Source organism: Saccopteryx leptura, chromosome 3 (genome assembly GCF_036850995.1).
Source record: "Saccopteryx leptura isolate mSacLep1 chromosome 3, mSacLep1_pri_phased_curated, whole genome shotgun sequence".
Classification (NCBI taxonomy): domain Eukaryota; kingdom Metazoa; phylum Chordata; class Mammalia; order Chiroptera; family Emballonuridae; genus Saccopteryx; species Saccopteryx leptura.
This window is the reverse complement of record NC_089505.1, coordinates 158,862,610-158,874,816: the sequence shown is the minus strand read 5'-3', so window position 1 is coordinate 158,874,816 and position 12,207 is coordinate 158,862,610. Positions and strand designations below refer to the sequence as shown.

The following is a 12,207-nucleotide window of genomic DNA, read 5'->3' as shown; positions in this document are numbered from 1 at the left end:
GGTGGGACGCTACTAGGAACAGATGCAGAGAGCAGCTTCCACAAGTGTTGGTTTTGTGACGACACTCTTCTTCTTCCTAGAAGGAGGATGTGAAAGTTCATGACCATGAGTAATTATTGGAATAATAAGAAAAAATATTTTTGTAAAACTTTTCATTTTTGTAACGTTAACCTGGCTGAATTTATTATAATGCTCACAAAAATTAGGGGATATTTTATAGCTTCATATTAATTTTGAAATATCTCCTAATTTTTGTGAGCATTCTATTTCTTTCCATGCTTATTCACAAAAAAGAAGCATAACAAATGTATACATTGTGAATGCAAATCATCAAGCCAGCCAACAGCAATGGGGGTATTGAGCTTTAACATAAATAAAGATTTTTTTTTTACTGAGGTGCTTTTTTTGTGTTTTCTTTGTTTGTTTGTTTTTTTTTAGCGCACGCATGAGACAGAGAGACAGGGACAGATAGACAGGAAGGGACAGAGATGAGAAGCTTAAGCTCATAGTTGAGGCACCTTAGTTGTTCATTGATTGCTTTCTCATATGTGCCTTGACCAGGGTGGGCTCCAGTGAGGTCAAGTCTATAATCCTACGCTCTACCTGGCGACACTCTGCTCAAGCTATTGAGCCAGTGCTCAAACTGGCAACCTCGGGACCAAACCTAGAATCTCAGCACTCCATGCTGATGCTCTATCCGCTGCACTATCGCCTGGTCAGGCTTCTTTTCTTTATTTTATTTATTTTTTACATTTTGTCCACTTAATAGCATTAGAATTAAGTGAAATAGTTAAAATTCACTTTGGATGGAAATAATCATTAGCACACACTTAAATTATATGCTTAGCTTGATTTTATTTATATATATAATACATATAAGTATGTAACATATATTATAAATATATAATATACAATAATATATATAAACTTTTCTACCTCATTTCAGATGAAAACAAAGGTAAAATTGGATCAGAGATTGACTGACTGAAATATTTTTTTGACAATAAGAGGGCTAATCGTAAGCTTAAAAGTGCATTGAAAAAATTGTTTAAAGCTATATATGTTGATATTAAACTAAAGGGGCGTATTAGGTAGTGGCAAGAGTACTGGACTTGCAGTCATGTGAACTTGGGTTCAGTACTGCCTTTGCCCTTTACTTGGGCCTGATAACTTAGACTCCTCTGAGTTTTAGAACGTTAAGTAGTGCAGGGCTCTTGTGAGGAAGTGAGGCACCTGGGGAGGGACTCTGGCCTTAGCACGTGTAAAATGCAGGCTGATTCTTTTCTCTCCCGCTAAGGATCCTAGTGCCAGGCTGTTTCTCTGACGTACTTTATTTTACCAAGAATTCTTCACATGTAGACTTTTTTAGGTCAAGTATGTAGATATGAGGTATAAAATTTGTCTTGGGTTGTAACATACTGACCATTTATATCCATTGTAACCTGTGCTATTGTTTTATAAAGCTAGGAGCTGCCTCCAGAGAAACAGAAATCAGCATAGAAATGTGGATCAGTTGTGGAATGGAGAATTAGATGTTATAACTGATTACACATTTAGGAGGCCAGTGACTTAACTAATTTACATTTAGATGTGGATTAATTAGATCTATTCTATTTTTTTCTGTGATAATAGTCAATAATCATTGGAAGGCTGTGTGAGTTCAGGACACATAAAATCAAATTAGCAGTAAAATAGATTTATAAGAGAAAACATCCAGGAAAGATAAAGGGATGAGAGAGTGCTAACAGGTAGAGAGAGCCTTGAGACTGCACTGCAGGTCTGACACCTGTGAATGAAAGCCTGGAGGACTGAGGAGGAAGCCTTCAGACTTCAGTGAAGTTCCGAGAAATGCCTGTCCAGCTGATGGGGAGCCCAGAACAAAGACTGCTGTTTGGGGATTGAACTGGGGAGCAATAGTCATTCTCTGGTATCCAGCCATGCGTGATCCTTGGCAGGCAGCAGTCTGGGGAACAGCATAAGCTTAGCTTGAGTGTTGCAGTGATCCCAAATGGAGAAGCTGTCAGCTAACTGCATTCTGGAAAACAGGTTAATTCAAATGGCATGTGTCCAAGGCTGCCACCAAGGCTATGTACAGTGTGATTTAATTTGACAAACATTTATTGGTTGTCAGTTTTATACATGAACTATGATAGGCACTATTGGGGATTTGAAGAGTTGTACCTTTATTTATTTATTTGCTTATTCAGCCATGCATTGAATAATATTAATTGAAGGACTACCATGTCCTGAGCACTACACTAATTGTTGAAATACGTGTCTCAATGTTTCTTTTCCAGGATCGAAGCATTTGCTGGCTGCTCATTAGAATGTTGTAAAACTCTAAGAATGCCATACACACACTCTTCCACATGCCTTATTTCACATTTTTCTTAATGAGTGAAAAATTTAAAGGTCAACAATGTAGGTATTCAACTGAAAAGAATCCTCACCAGGTGAACATGGAAACAGCTAATCTTACTTAATATCATGTTGTGGTAACTTCACACTTGCATAATTTAGTCTTCTGCCAAGACTGTTGCTTTGTATAGTTTGTAAGGAATATATGAAATATGAAACTATTGCAATGTTGGTGGTTTGTGAAGAATGCTAGATTTACTCAAAAGTTTGATCGCTAGGCATAAACTAAGATTGAAGGTGAAGAGAAATAAGTAGGGATATTAAGGTTGTACTATATTTGAATTTAATTAAGGGTTTTAAGAGACCCTTGTTTATCAAGCATTTTTTCCTCTAGTCACTTTAGTACCTATTGTAGTTGCCTCTGCATGCATTTTAATGTTATTATTCTGTGTTTCTTTTTCATTTGGGCTGACATAGATGCTACCCAGAGTTGTTCGTTTTGCATTAGCAAAGATGCTTTTTCCCCTAGAACCATGGCTGCTGCAACATTAGTACAACATGCAGTCATTTTAATGTTATTTTTAAACCTCCCTTACCTCATACCATTATTTTAACTTAGGGCCAACTGTCCAGGCATATGGAGCAGTTTGTCACTCAACATTTGTATGTTCTTGCAAAAATATGAATTTGTCTGCATGCTTTATGCCTTCAAATGTGCTATATTTCATATGGAAAAGACAAATCTTTTCATTGTATTATGTTTTCATTGCCTGAGTCTTCCATTTATTTTTTTTCCTTTGGAGAGCTTAATGTTGGATTGGGATGCTTTCAAAAGTCACAATGTCAGGAAGTGTATATCTATATTCTATAAGTTTGCCTCACTTGAATCCACAGGTAACCACATAAGGGCACCTTGCTGACCATTTGTTTTTGTGTTTCATGAATTCTTTATCTTCCATCTACTTTCTTCTAACCCCAGGCACCCAGAAATCCTAAAGAGCATTATGAAAAAAAGTGGCATTGATTTACCTCGTCCCAGTCTGACTTCCCACCTGCCTGCTCTCTGACTTTCTAAAATTATTTAGTGGGAATTTTGCTAAACCTACAGTCACTGTCTCCCCACCTGCATGGTCTTTTAAGCAAAGTACAGTGGTACCTTGAGATATGAGTTTAATTTGTTCTGTAATCAAGCTCGTAAGTCAGTCAATTCATATATCAAACAAATTTCTCCCATTTAAAATAACTGAAATAGATTTAATCTGTTCCAGCCTGTGAAACATCCCCAAACCACCCTAAATTATGAAAAAAGACATGTTTTTAATTAAGAAACACACATGTATACTTTACCAATGCATAACAAAATATAGAAAGTAAAAGAAAAAAGTGCTATTCAGTACTGTATTCTTACCTTGGAGACAGACGAGTGCGGCTAACGGAGGTGAATGGCAGAGGAGGAGGGAGGGAGGAAGGGATGCAGGCAATGTAGACACGTAAACTAAAACTGCACATTCTTAACACTAAATGTAAACTAAAACTGCATTTTCTTTACTTTAAAAAAACTAAAACTGCACTTTCCTTACTTAAAATAAAACTACAAAAACTTAATTGTAAAAAAGTGCACTTTTTTTAAAGATTTTTTTTAATTTTTTAAAAAATTTTATTTATTCATTTTAGAGAGGAGAGAGAAAGGGAGAGAGAGAGAGACAGAGAAGGAGAGAGAGAGGAAAGAGAGACAGAGAGAGAAGGAGGGAGAAGTTGGAAGCATCAACTCCCATATGTGCCTTGACCAGGCAAGCCCAGGGTTTCGAACTGGCGACCTCAGCATTTCCAGGTCGATGCTTTATCCACTGCGCCACCACGGGTCAGGCATAAAAATGCACTTTCTAGGCCCTCGCCGGTTTGCTCAGTGGTAGAGCGTTGGCCTGGCGTGCGGAAGTCCCGGGTTTGATTCCTGGCCAGGACACACAGGAGAGGCGCCCATCTGCTTCTCCACCCCTCCCCCTCTCCTTCCTCTCTGTCTCTCTCTTTCCCTCCCACAGCCGAGGCTCCATTGGAGCAAAAGAGAGCCCGGGCGCTGGGGATGGCTCCTTGGCCTCTGCCCCAGGTGCTAGAGTGGCTCTGGTCACAACAGAGCGAAGCCCCGGAGGGGCAGACCATCGCCCCCTGGTGGGCGTGCCGGGTGGATCCCGGTTGGGCGCATGCGGGAGTCTGTCTGACTGCCTCCCTGTTTCCAGCTTCAGAAAAATACAAAAAAAAAATGCACTTTTTTTTTATGAATAAATTTTTATTATAATGGGGTGACATCAATAAATCAGGGTATATATATTCAAAGAAAACATTTCTAGGTTATCTTGTCATTTAGTTCTGTTGCATACCCATCACCTAAAGAGAGATCGTCCTCCATCACCCTCTATCCAGTTTTCTTTGTACCCCTCCCCCTCCCCCTCCCTCCCTCTCTCCCTCCTTCCCTCCCCCCACCCCCTGTAACCACCTCACTCCTGTCCATGTCTCTTAGTCTCGTTTTTATGTCCCACCAATGTATGGAATCCTGCAGTTCTTGTTTTTTTCTGATTCACTTATTTCACTCTGTATACTGTTACCAAGATTCCACCATTCTGCTGTAAGTGATCCGATGTCATCATTTCTTCTAGCTGAATAGTATACCATGGTGTATATGTGCCCCATCTTCTTTATCCAGTCTTCTATTTTTTTTTTACAGTGATTAAAAGCTTTTAAGAAAACTCTTGGCCAATACAGTAAGAATCCATAAAGGAGGAGTGTCCTTAACATGTTCACCAAGTCCAAGTTGGCCCCATCACCATGCCAAATCCCTGAAAAATGCAACCCAACCACAGTTCAGTCTCTTAGGAGCTGTCACAGGGAGCAGGAGTCCAGAAAAGTCCACATCCAGGAAAAGTCCTCATGGCACTGGAATTGTTGTCACCATTCTATACTTTGCAGCTCATGTCCAAGTCCCAATGACCGCTGCTTCTAGCTGGTAATGATTCAGGTAGACTGGAAAAGCCATTTGCAGCATGCGTGGATATGGAGCTTCTGTTCTCCTCTGCCTGGAGAGATGAGACCAGGTTGCTCTTTCCTGGAGCTCTGCGACTGTGGCATGGTAAAGAGAACCTTGAGATACACTAAGCTGGGTGGCAAAGGTAGATTCATAATAGAAGTTGGCAAAAGGGGGAAAGAGAGCTCTAAATTAGGAGTAGGTCCCAGCCTGAAATATGAGTGGGGCATTGAGGTAGGAGGGATAAAGGAAACACTATATATTAAGCAAAGCAGCAGAAAATAAGACTATCAACACCCACAACAGAGATCTTTGAGGGAAGAATAAAAAACCTGACTATTCAGGCAAAACATAGTTAAGTGGCCCTTGTGCAAATGAGATCAGTTTACCTGCTTCTTGGAAGAAATACCTTAGGCTCATCCACAGTATCGTAGATGGGGCCGACGGCCCTGGGCACCTTCAGCCTTCAGTGGCAAACCCCAGTATTCTGGGCAAGGTTAGGTCATAGGTGGCTGGAGCAGGGCTGGCAGAGACTGAACCCTCCCTTAAAGGAGTGAGGGGGAAGCCTACCTTCCAGTGTCCCTGTTTCCTCACAGCAGAGGCATGTAAGTCTGGCAGGCTTTAGCTCAATGACCTTCCTTTCCACTATTGAAGCAGGACCCAGATGGCATCCTATGAGACCCCTTGGGAGCGTTGGAGCCTTTAATGGTGTATCCTAAAAGCTGGTAGTTCCCCTGATCTCTATTGGGCTTTTTCTGCCTCTAGGTATCTTAAATGCCATGCTCAGAAGATCTCGCTGAGGGGTTTGAGGATCCCCATCTGCTTATATAAATCTTTTCCATATATCTGGAGCTATTTGGAAAAAGACAAAACAGTGTTATTAGCTGGATCTAATAAAGAAGGTAGTAGTTTGCAGGCAAAAAAGATTTGGTGTCTCCTGTTCATCAGCATTCAAAAGAAATGTAAAATTTGTGGGTTTTTTTGGGTTTTTTTTTTTTTTTAAGTAAAAAGCATGATATGGTAGACCCATAGGAATTCCAAGATATGACTACCCCCTTTTAAATTTTTTTTAAATTGACCTTAAAATGTTTGCTGAGTACATTTTAATAATACCTTAACTTTAAAGATTGTAAGCATGACAAAATACAGTAAATGCTTTTGCTCCATATGCAGGAGCATTTTCAGTTTAGTCAGTTTAGGAAATCCAATAATAGAACAATGCATACAGACAATGAGCTATAACATGCTTAGCAGCCTCTCCTGTTCTGACAGAGGTTACTATAGATCCGGAATATGTATCTACTGTAATGTGGACATACGACTATTTGCCAAATGAAGGTATATGAGTAACATCCATCTGCCAAAGTTGTCCTGGTAGGGGTCCTTGAGGGTTAACTCCAAATGAAGGGGCAGTATAGGACTCCTTGGACAGGATTTCCCAATCTGCCGTGCTGCTTCCCGGGAAAGTTGAAACTGTTTACACTGGGTTGCAGCGTTCTGGTGATGAATAGTATGAGACTGACTTGATCGGTCTGTCATGGTTGCTCCATATAATTTTCTTTTGGGTAGCTTGATCAACAAGGGCATTCCTAGGCCCTGGCCAGTTGGCTCAGTGGTAGAGCCTTGGCCTGGTGTGCAGGATTCCCGGGTTCGATTCCCAGTCAGAGCACACAGAAGTGCCCATCTACTTCTCCACCCCTCCCCCTCTCCTTCCTCTCTGTCTCTCTCTTCCCCTCCCACAGCCAAGGCTCCACCAGAGCAAAGCCACCCTAGGCACTAAGGATGGCCCCATGGCCTCTGCCTCAGGTGCTAGAATGGCTCTGGTTGCAACAGAGCAACACCCCAGATGGACAGAGCATTCCCCCCCCCTCCCCCCCGTAGGCGTGCCAGGCGGATCCCGGTCAGGCGCATGCAGGAGTCTGTCTGACTGCCTGACTGCCTCCCCATTTCTATCTTCAGAAAAATACAATAAATAAATAAATAAAAGAAAAAAATACAACAAAAAAAAAAAGAAAAAAAGAGAGAGAGAGAAAAAAAGGGGCATTCCCTTGTGCTAAAGCTCCAGGGAGCATGGAGTGAGCTTGAGTATGTCCTATGAAACATGGAGCTCTATGTTGACTTATAAGTCTTTGAAGAAGGAGGAACTGCTGAAATAGTTCATCAGCATTTGTCCCTAAGACAGCAGTCTTTATACTGGAAACACCATAAGTAAATATTTGCTGTCTATCTATAGATTAAAGGGGGAATATGCCAAATGCTGAAAAGCCATGATATTTGTGCCCCTCCCCTCCCCCAACCCCCTCCCTCTCCTCCCCCCACCCTGTAACCCCAACACTGTTGTCCATGTCTCTGAGTCTCATCCTTATATCCCACCTATGTATGAAAACATATAGTTCTTGGTTTTTTCTGATTTACTTCTTTCCGCTCAGTATAATGTTATCAAGGCCCATCCATGTTGTTGTAAAAGATCCTATGTCATCATTTCTTATGGCTGAGTAGTATTCCATAGTATATATGTACCAAAGCTTTTTAATCCACTCATCCTCTGATGGACACTTGGGCTGTTTCCAGATCTTTGCTATTGTGAACAATGCTGCCATAAACATGGGGGTGCATTTCTTCTTTTCAAACAGTGCTATGGTGTTCTTGGGGTATATTCCTAACAGTGGTATAGCTGGGTCAAAAGGGAGTTCGATTTTTAATTTCTTGAGGAATCTCCATACTGTTTTCCACAGTGGCTGCACCAGTCTGCATTCCCACCAGCAGTGCAGGAGAGTTCCCTTTTCTCCACATCCTCACCAGCACTTATTCTGTGTTGTTTTATTGATGAATGCCATTCTGACTAGTGTGAGGTGATATCTCATTGTGGTTTTAATTTGCATTTCTCTAATCATTAGTGATGTTGAACATTTTTTCATATGCCTATTGGCCATCTGTGTGTCCTCTTTGGAGAAGTGTCTATTCATTTCTTTCGCCCATTTTTGGATTGGATTGTTTGTCTTCCTGGTATTAAGTTTTACAAGTTCTTTATAAATTTTGGTTATTAATCCCTTATCAGACGCAATGTCAAATATATTCTCCCATTGTGTAGTTTGTCTTTTTATTCTGTTCTTATTGTCTTTAGCTGTGCAGAAGCTTTTTAGTTTGATAAAGTCCCATTTGTTTATCCTGTCTTTTATTTCACTTGCCTGTGGAGACAAATCAGCAAATATATTGCTGCGAGAGATGTCAGAGAGCTTACTGCCTATGTTTTCTTCTAAGATGCTTATGGTTTAATGGCTTACATTTAAGTCTTTTATCCATTTTGAGTTTATTTTTGTGAGTGCTGTAAGTTGGTGGTCTAGTTTCATTTTTTTGCAGGTAGTTGTCCAATTTTCCCAACACCATTTGTTGAAGAGGCTGTCTTTACTCCATTGTATGCCCTTACCTCCTTTGTCAAATATCAGTTGTCCATAGAGCTGTGGGTTTATTTCTGGGTTCTCTGTTCTGTTCCATTGATCTATGTGCCTGTTCTTATGCCAGTACCATGCTGTTTTGAGTACAATGGCCTTATAATATAACTTGATATCCGGAAGTGTGATACCTCCCGCTTTATTCTTCGTTTTCAAGATTGCTGAGGCTATTTGTGTTCTCTTTTGGTTCCATATAAATTTTTGGAATATGTGTTCTATATCTTTGAAGTAAGTCATTGGTATTTTAATCGGTATTGCATTGAATTTATAAATTGCTTTGGGTAATATAGACATTTTAATGATGTTTATTCTTCCTAACCATGAGCACGGTATATGCCTCCACTTGTTTGTATCTTCCCTGATTTCTTTTATCAATGTTTTATAATAGTAGTCTTGGTTGTAGGTTCTTGTTCTGCATTACTTTGAATATTTCTTGCCATTCCCTGCTGGCCTCAAGTGTTTCTGTTGAGAAGTTAGAAGTCATCCTTATGGGGGCTCCTTTGTAGGTGGTAGTCTTTTTTTCTCTAGCAGCTTTTAATATTTTCTCTTTATCTTTTAGCTTTGGTATTTTAATTATGATGTGTCTTGGTGTTGGTTTCTTTGGGTTTCTCCTTAATGGAGTTCTCTGTGCTTCCTGAACATGTGAAATGTTTTCCTGCCTTAATTGGGGGAAGTTTTCCGCTATGATATGTTTGAACAAAGTCTCTATCCCTTGTTCTTTCTCTTCTTCTTCAGGAACCCCTATGATGCGGATGTTATTTCTCTTTATGTTGTCACAGAGCTCTCTTAGAGTTTCCTCAGACTTTTTGAGTCTCTTTTCTTTTTTCTGCTCTGCTTCCATGCCTTTATTTATCGTGTCCTCTAACTCGCTGATTCGATTCTCTGCTTCATTCATCCTGCTTTTAATTCCTTCCATTGTATTCTTTATTTCAGACATTGTATTTGTCATTTCTGACTGATTCTTTTTTATTATTTCAATGTCCTTTTTTATATTTGTTATCTCTTTATTTAGGTTTTCGTAATGGCCATCTATGGTTGTTCTAATATCTTTGAGCATCCTAACAATCGTTATTTTAAACTCTGCATCTGGTAATTTGGTTATATCTGATTCACTTAGGTCCTTTTCTGGGGATTTCTCTTGGTTTATTTGTGTTGTATTTCTCTGCCTCCGCATTTTCTCTTCACGGGAGTGGCTGTGATCACACGCTCGGGTGCACAAGCATTGGTGGCCTTGGCCTTTGCCCCGCCCCCGTGTGTGACGTTATGCTCAGTCCTGAGGGCACTGGCGAGCACCTTTGCTCAGCTGCGGGTCTCTGCCTGTTTCAGGGCTTTCACCCTGCCCTTGCAGGAGGAGCCCACTCAAGGAACACCTGCTAGCCTTGGCTCTACCGCCGGGAGGACTGTGTGCCCAAACTCAGCTCAGTAGCGGAACTCTGCCTCTTCTGGGCTTTTGGCTCCACCCCCGCGGGAGGAGCCGGCTACGAAGTCAGACTGCAAGCCTGGGTTGCACGGGTGGGGCAATGCTGTGCTCCTCTGCCCTTGCTCAGGGGCTGGTCTCCACTCTTTCCGGGGTTCCTGCCCTGCTCCCACAGGCTGGATTACAGGCTGCCGGCAGCTGAGCTTGATCGCTTTTGCACGCCCCCTTTCCCCCAGCCAGGCAAGATTGAGCTCACACCTGAGCCCAGTGGTGGCCAGCTGGCTTCTGCCCCTGCCAGCAGAACCGCCTGCCCTCTGGCATGCCCTCAGCCACGTGGGTGGGGGCGTTGCAGCTCGGACCCTAAGACTCACTACTGTAGACCCAAAAGCTCCCTCCTTCTATGCGACTCTGCTCTGAGTGCCGCAGGGGAGCTTGTTTGGCTGCTCTCCTTCTTCCCTTTGCTGGTATTGCTGTTTCCGGGGGAAATATTCACTTCAGCTTTGGGGAGTGACTCGTCCCAGGGGTTAGGGTGGCTATCTCCCAAAATGTTTCTCCCTGTGCCTCCTAGATTACACTCTCTTCCTGTTACTCTGGTCCTCTCCTCTCTCCCCCCATCCCCAAGAGCCCCGGGTGAATAGTTGTGAGAGAGATGTTCTGCGTGGTCCCTTTAAGAAGTATCCTGGGTCTGAGAAATCAGACTCTTTCTCACAAACAGTATCCTGACTTGTTTCCAGCTAAATACTGTCCTTACGCCTCTTCTGGGCTCTGGGGCTGCAGGCTGGGGCTTTGTTCCTGGGGCTCAGGACCCTTTCCCCTCTGCTAAACTCACTTGCCGCCTCGCGAGTCTCTCCCTGCTGCTGTTCGCTCTGGGGAGCTGGGCAGCCCTCTCCGCATTTCCGCTTTTCCTACCAGTCTCGGTGTGGCTTCTTCAGTGTTCCTTGGTTGAAGAGTCCTCTTAGTTTAGTCCAAAGTTGGTTTTTCCAGATGATAGTTCTTAAAATTAGTTTGCAATCCACTTTGGTTCTGGGAGGTAGATGTTGGTATGTCCACCTACTCCAGCGCCATCTTGTCTCTCCAAAAATGCACTTTCTTAACTTTAAACTTAACCTAAGCTTAGCATTATGTATTTTTTATTTAATCATCACCTGTTTTTGCCTTTTTGGCTGCACTTTCAGCACTTTCACTTGCAGGACTTTTGAATAAAAATCTGTCCAAAGAGGTTTGCTTTTGACTGCCTTTTAAAATGTTACGGAAATGTGACGAACATGTGTCATTAAAAAGTGCTAAAGTACGACCAGTTGAAACTTTTTCTGGGTGTTTCTTTTCAATGAAACTTGAAAGCTTCTCCCACATTGCCAGCATGTCTTTAATTTCACTTGTAGAAATCACTTCCTCCAACTCTGTCTCCTCTTCACTACTAATCTCTTGCAGAAGCTCTGTATGTTGCATCATCTGTAGCTCCTTCAACTCCTCAGTTGAGAGTTCCACCTCATGTTCTTTGATGAGCTCGTTTACCTCACCCTCATCTACCTCCAGACCCATCGACTTTCCGAGGGACATAATCTCCTCCAACACTTCTACCTTGTTCTTGGTCTCTGGTTCGAATCTTTTGAAGTCCCTGTCTGCAACAACATCAGGCCATAACATTTTCCATGCCGAGTTCAAGGTTCTTCTTGTAACCTCTTGCCATGCCAAGTCAATAATGCATAAACATATCATGATGTTGTAGTGATCTTTCCAAAACTCTTGAAGGGTTAGATTTGCATTCTCAGTCACCTCAATGCAGCGGTGGAACAAGTGCTTTGTTAAGTTGGAAATGACCTGCTGATCCATAGGTTGCAAGATTGAAGTTGTGTTGGGTTGGGAGGTAGAGGACTTTCACAGATTTGAACTCGAGAATGTCATCTTCAAGACCAGGTGGGTGGGCTGGAGCATTTTCAAGGATTAGTAATGCTTTCATCGAG

The 12,207-nt window shown here is 41.9% G+C and overlaps 1 protein-coding gene across 6 annotated transcripts in view; it reads left to right on the top strand.

The window, feature by feature from the left end:
* The window catches only part of TTLL7 (tubulin tyrosine ligase like 7), a 200,455-nt gene that overhangs the window by 133,380 nt on the left and 54,868 nt on the right, over positions 1-12,207 (top strand). The window lies entirely within an intron of this gene.